The sequence below is a fragment of the Vitis vinifera genome, chromosome 9, assembly GCF_030704535.1.
Source record: "Vitis vinifera cultivar Pinot Noir 40024 chromosome 9, ASM3070453v1".
In the NCBI taxonomy this organism is placed as follows: domain Eukaryota; kingdom Viridiplantae; phylum Streptophyta; class Magnoliopsida; order Vitales; family Vitaceae; genus Vitis; species Vitis vinifera.
In genome coordinates, this window is record NC_081813.1 from 18,748,906 (window position 1) to 18,756,351 (window position 7,446).

Below are 7,446 nucleotides of genomic sequence, written 5' to 3' on the forward strand. Positions count from 1 at the left end.
ATGTGGCTTCGGCACCTCCACCCTAGATGCCTCATGTGTGGCCATGACCCGTGCCGACACAGCAGCCTTGTAGATGGCCAACTCCTGCCTAACCTCCTGGTCTCGGGACTCCATTCGAGTGGCCAAGGCCTCTATCCTTGACTCCATGCTAGCAAGCATGCTCAAGACCTTTCCTTGGAAGGACACAAACTCCTCGTGCGACACTGGTTGAACCTGTGAGACTAGCACCCTCTCACGAAGGTCTTGGATCTGCTCCCTTAGATCTTCTAAGCCCTTCTCCATGCCTTGCTCGATCAAGTCCAACCCCTCCCGAGTGTCTACCATGGCTAGCTCCACCTTGGCTAACCTTGCCTCCATGTTGGCAACGGCATCACGAGATTTATCCTTCTTGCCCCTGCCCCGTGCAGTAGGCTCAGTCTCCCTCCCACGGGTTTGCTCGCTAGTCTCCTCCACGTTAGAGCCCGACATGCTTCCTTTGCTATGCCCACCTCGTAACCGCGCTCTGATACCACTTGTCACGGACTTAGTCGTTTCCTAAGCTCGTGCGGCACTTAGGCAAATCAAGACACTTGATCTTACTAAGTCAGCCTTACCCCCGACACTTAGCTTGCTAGGCTAAGATGCTCACGACTCGGAAGCTTGAGAAGTTGTAGTAGGCAACTTTTAAAGAATGGAAGCTCTTATTACTCAAGGAAGCCTTTACAAGTGCGTGGAAGCTCACTTGCTTGGTTAGGAAGTGATTTGGGTGGTGCCTTGGCCAAATGAGGGTCTCACCTATTTATAGGCACCAATGGAACTATCTAGAACCTTGGAGGGTTCCTTACAAATCAAGAATCTTCTAGAACATCCTACCCTATTCTATGTACAACCCTATGTACAAGAATATACAAGAAATTCCTAGAAGTCTCTAGAAAGCCTTGGACTCCTCTCATGCCTTCCACCATAGTGTAGAGATGTGTGGACATCTCTAGACATTTCTAGAACCTTCCACACTCTTCCCACTAATGGCTTAGTGTAGATGGCTCCAGGAGTCTCTAGAAGCTTCCCTCCTCCTATATAAGCCCATGGGGAGGGTCATTTGAAGCATCTTGTGACAATAGGCCCACTTATACGTTTGGCCTATTAGGTACTGTCTTAAGCCCACTTAGGCACCCTAGACCCATTTAGATGCACTTGACCCACTTAGGCTTACTTAGGTCCACTTAGGTCACCTTTCAGGTAACTTTTGCATGTTTGCATGATTGTTATGTATTGCATTTTTTGTATGACTCATATGACTTGCATGGCTCATTTATTATAAAGTTACGTGATTGGATTTTTTTTATTGTTTTATTTTTATTTATTTTATTTATTATCTTATATATTTCTTCCTCTATTTTATTTTCCTATTATTTTGTCACTTTTCCATAATGCTTGTCCTTACTTATCTATGTTAATTTAATAATTTTGTTTAATTTTTTTATTAGTACTATTATTATTATTATCATTATTATTCCTATTATTATTATATTATTATTATTATTATTATTATTATTATTATTAGTATTATTCCACCGATGGAAAGATAAGAAGGTGCCTATGACCTGAAGCTCGGAGAGGGTAGCCACCGTATTTACTCCAAGAGTAGACATATGGAAAAAATGAATGGAGCCATGTTATGAGAAGATTCGGCTTATATATGAAAAAGGAAGTGATGAGCAGAAAAGAAAGAATGTAAGTCGTCTTTTGGAAAAAGAATCAGGTGATGATGGAAGGAGGCTTCAGTAGTGTTCAGGGTCAAAGCATACTTTAGACAGAAAAGGAAAAGAGATGTGATTTTTAGGAAGGATTGAGGTGGCATATTAGAGATACAGGTTGTATTTTGGAGGGGATGGGAGCAGGTTGAAGGGGGCGACTGCTAGGGTGATCAATCTGAGAGTGATAGAAATGGAGGATTCATCACCTTCGTTCTTCAAGAGGCACTGGGAAGGCTGGAAAGATTACTGGGGCGAAAGGTTTTCCATCCTTGACAACTCTTCAAATTGATAAATGGTAGTCTTTTCCATTCATTCTTTCATTCGTTCATGTACAGAGAATATATAGAGGGTAATCACCATTCTAAAAATGGGAAGGAATGATACAAGGAAAGAATGATATAAGGAAATAACAACTAATATCCTAATATCTCAACTTTCCTAATATCTCAATATTCCTAATATCTCAATATTCTTAATATCTCAACTTTCCTAATATTTAAACATTCCTAATATCTCAACACTAAATAATATAAGGAAAGAATGATATACGGAAAGCATTCCTAATATCTCAACACTCCCCCTCAAGTTGGTGCATAGATGTCACACATGCCCAACTTGTCTAAAAATTTTGAGAACACTTGACTTGAGACAGCTTTGGTGAGGATATCGGCCAATTGATGTTCTGATCGAATCTTAGGCAATTCCACAATCTTATCATCCAACTTTTCCTTAATGAAGAATCTATCCACCTCGACATGCTTTGTACGATCATGTTGTACTGGATTATGAGCAATGTCACATGCGGCTTTATTGTCACAAAACAATCGGATTGGTTGCCTAGATAGGTAACCTAAATCCTGTAAGAGAAGTCTTAGCCATAATGCCTCACAAAGTCCTAGAGCCATACCTCTAAATTCTGCTTCTGCACTTGAACGAGCGACGACATTCTGCTTCTTACTTTTCCATGTCACAAGATTACCACCTACAAAGGTAAAGTAACCAGATGTAGATCGCCTATCATCCAATGCACCGGCCCAATCAGCATCAGTATATACTTCTATACTCTGATGATTAACATTTTTAGCGAACAAAATTCCCTTCCCAGGAGCATTCTTCAAATACCTCAAAATACGCATAACTGCATTCATATGTTGCTCTCCAGGATTATGCATGTATTGACTCACTACACTCAATGCATAAGCAAGATCTGGTCTTGTATGAGCTAAGTACATTAATCTCCCCACAAGTCTTTGGTATCTTCTCTTATCGGTTGATACTTGATTATGCTCAACACACAATTTCAGACCTTCTTCTATTGGTGTATTAACAGGTTGACATCCCGACATTCCAGTCTCCTGTAAAAGATCTAAGGCATACTTTCTGTGAGACATAAAAATTCCTTCACTTGATCGAGAAACTTCAATCCCAAGAAAGTATTTCAGAGGACCTAGATCTTTCATTTCGAATTCTCTAGATAGATAATTTTGCAAAGCTTTTCTTTCTTCAGGATCATTTCCTGTAACTACCATATCATCCACATATACGATGAGTGCGGTAATCTTACCATGTTGCTTTTTCAGGAACAAAGTATGATCTGAATTACTTTGACGATAGCCAAAAACTCTCATTGACTTTGTGAACCTTCCAAACCATGCTCTCGGGGATTGCTTCAACCCATACAATGACTTCTTCAATTTGCACACCTTCTGACATTGCTTTTCTGACACCATGCATCCTGGTGGAAGATCCATATATATTTCTTCAGATAACTCGCCATGCAGAAAGGCATTTTTCACATCGAACTGTTGTAATGGCCAATCTAGGTTTGCAGCTAAAGACAATAATACTCGAACTGTGTTGATCTTAGCTACAGGTACAAATGTTTCTGTGTAGTCAATTCCATAAGTTTGAGTGTACCCTTTTACTACCAGTCTTGCTTTAAATCATTCAATACTACCATCTGCCTTGTACTTCACAGTATAGATCCAACGACACCCAACTGACTTCTTTCCTGGTGGACATTCTACGAGTTCCCATGTTTCATTCTTCTGCAATGATTTCATCTCTTCATTCATGGCTGCTTTCCACCTTGGATTAGCTAAGGCTTCCTGCACACTGTTAGGAATAGCTACAGTAGATAATTGATTTACAAATGACTTATTTGATTCAGACAAACGATGGTTAGAGACATAGTTGCTCATAGGATATTTGACTTTGGTAGACAATTCAGGTTCATATGTGGGTTTAGGAATACCTCTATTATGACGGTGTGGTAACCGTTTCATGAATGGATCAGGTTCCAAATTAAGAACACCTTCAACAGACGACGATTGGTTTGGTATTTCAGTGAAGACATCTTCGGACCCAAATTGTTGACCACTCATATCCAACTCACCCGTTTCTTGGTTCACTAGTTCAGATTGTCCAGATTCATTCTCCTTAGAGATATGATAATCATAATCGAGAGTCTGAATTTCCTTATGGTACTCCCCCTGAAGTTCAGACTCAGATGAAAAATACATCGAATCTTCATGAAACACCACATCCATTGTAATATACATTTGTCGAGTTGGAGGATGGTAACATCGATATCCCTTTTTGTGCAATGCATATCCAACAAACACACATTGCAATGCATGGGAAGTTAACTTGGTGCGTTGGTGTTTGTGTAGATGCACAAATGCCACACAACCAAAAACACGAGGAGGTAGATTTGGGATAGTTGGGGCAACTACGACATTAGTAAGAGCTTGGAGGGTTGTTTGGAAGTTAATTGAGCTGGAAGGTACCCGATTGATCAAGTATGCGGCAGATGTGATTGCTTCTCCCCAATAAGATATCGGCGTTTTCGCTGCTATCAAGGAAGCACGAACAACCTCTAACAAGTGCCGATTTTTCCGTTCAGCGACTCCATTTTGTTGGGGTGTATTGGAACAAGTAGTCTGATGAATGATGCCATGTCCTTCCAAATACTTTTGAAGATCAGAACTTTGATATTCTCCACCATTATCACTACGCAGAACCCGAACCTTTGCATTGTACTGAGTTTCAATCATTTTATGAAATTTTTGAAACAACAATTTCACTTCATCTTTGGTCTTCATCAAGCATAACCATGTCATTCTGGTACAATCATCAATAAAAGTAACAAACCAACGTGAGTCACTCAAAGTTGGGACTTTGGATGGGCCCCAAACATCAGAATATATAACCATAAAAGGAAATGGACTTTTGTTCAAAATTAACGGAAACGAAACACGATGGCTTTTAACCAATTCACAAATATCACAACAGAAACCAGAAATATCACTTTTTGCAAACAAACTAGGAAACAATTTTTTTAAATAACCAAAGGAAGCATGTCCCAGACGTCGATGCCACAACCAAATTTCAGACTTTTTCTTCTCCCCCTCAGATCCATCTGCCATCAAGGCTTGTTGCAACTTATTTGAATCCTTTGACTGCAAGTCCAAGTAATAGAGTTTTCCCCGCTTAATACCACAACCAATCGTCTGTTTTGTTTGGATGTCCTTAATCACACAAAATTCAGGCAAAAAAATGACAATACAAGATAAGGCTGCGGTGATTTGAGAAACTGACAAAAGATTGTAATCTAAAGATGGAACAACTAAAACAGAATCCAAATTCAAAGTATCAGTAAGAGTTAAGGATCCTTCCCCAATGATTGGGGTTGTGTTACCATTGGCTGTGGAAACAATTTTTTGTGAGGAAGGTCTAAGGGGTGAAACCTGTCTAGAATCAAAAGTCATATGATCTGTAGCACCAGAATCAATTATCCATGCACTATTAATAACAGGTGTAAAAGTATTTAAAAACTTACCACCATGATCTATAGCGGCTACCAATGTAGAGGCTTTCTCAGCAACATTAGCCTCTGTTTTTATTTCGGCAACAGTTGCAATCGAAGTTTTCTTGGAATCCTTCTTCCGTTGATCACGATTATTATCATTAATAACAAAGTGTTGATAGCCTAAACATGATCTAAAGGTCCATGGTTCAAACCCTCGGTTCCTCATTGTTTTCCTGGTCATACCAAGAGTCGTTGCTTTGAAATTGTGGGATATTCAGATTGGTGGGATCAATCTTATTGCAGTGAGTGCATTTGAAGGTTGACTTATCAATATTAGGGCTTGTCTTAGGATGGATGATCACTGTCGAACTACCATAGCGACAAAATATCCAGGATTTCAGTTCCATGGCTCTGATACCATCTTCAAATTGATAAATGGTAGTCTTTTCCATTCATTCTTTCATTCGTTCATGTACAGAGAATATATAGAGGGTAATCACCATTCTAAAAATGGGAAGGAATGATACAAGGAAAGAATGATATAAGGAAATAACAACTAATATCCTAATATCTCAACTTTCCTAATATCTCAATATTCCTAATATCTCAATATTCTTAATATCTCAACTTTCCTAATATTTAAACATTCCTAATATCTCAACACTAAATAATATAAGGAAAGAATGATATACGGAAAGCATTCTTAATATCTCAACAACAACTACTCCAAATTTGTCAATCGTGATAAACACATCCCCGAATTGTCTGATTCTGATGTTGAAGAGTTCATCCTTCTGATCCCGCCTATGGTCCCACTCTGAAAATTACTAGGGAAGCAGACAAGTTTGCTGTTGCCGGAGCTGTTATTGGAGCAGTATCAACTGTTTCTGTTTCCTGGAAGTATTCAAGGAGCCCACATGGTGCGGCACTATCATTTGCTGCAAGGGGTGTGTTTGGTGTGACATTTGGACAGGAATTTGCAAACCACTGGCTGCAACTTTACAGGCTGGACACCTTGGGTGCAGAGGTGAAGTTTTTTTGGAGTGAGGGGCACGTTTTGAAGAGAAGAGCCGCACTGGAGAAGAGCTTTGACGAAGCACGCATCTAGAAAAGAAAATTGACAGCACCAAATCTCATCGTGGAAAAGCCCTACGTCCGAATTCTCTCGTTTCGAATGCTTTCAATCATTGCCGATCCTCATCCTCAGCCGTCCGATTTCAATCACAAGGCAATCGGACCCACTGATACCAACCCATCGCAATCTGAAAGGCTGAATCCGATACACACCGAACCAGATTTCGAATTTCCACCATCAAATCCATCGGCATCCATACCTACCTTACACGGCGGTAACGACGTCGAAATTGGAACCTCAAATGGAGGATTGAATCAATGGGAATCTAACGATGCCAGGACTAGCGCAAAGGAACATTGCACGTTTCCGTTCACAGCTTAAATCATTAGGCTTCACATATGACTGGGAATGTGAAATTTCCACGATAGAACCAGAATACTATAAATGGACGCAGTGGAACTTTCTTCATCTTCTAAAAAGAGGATTAACGTGTCAAGCTGAAGTGCCAGTCAACTGGTGCCCTGCTCTTAGTACTGTCTTGGCAAATGAGGAGGTTGTAGATGGTGTAAGTGAACGTGGTGGTCATCCAGTAATAAGAAAGCCAATGCGACAGTGGATTCTCCAGATCACTGCATATGCTGATCGTCTTCTTGAAGATTTAGATGATCTTAATCGGCTTGAAAGTGTGAAGGGAATGCAAAGGAAGGCTAGGGATACCGTGACTAATTGATTCAAGAGGAGAAGGTAAGTAAAGGTTTTGAGTTTTGGTTTTAAAAATTGAAAAATTGGAATTTTGTTAATTAAGTTTCAATTCATCATTTTAG

At 39.9% G+C, this 7,446-nt stretch overlaps 1 pseudogene; it reads left to right on the plus strand.

Moving 5' to 3' along the window:
• The first annotated feature begins 1,911 nt into the window (after positions 1-1,911).
• LOC100251844 (succinate dehydrogenase subunit 6, mitochondrial-like) lies at positions 1,912-6,741 on the plus strand (annotated as a pseudogene).
• The last annotated feature ends 705 nt before the right edge of the window (positions 6,742-7,446 follow it).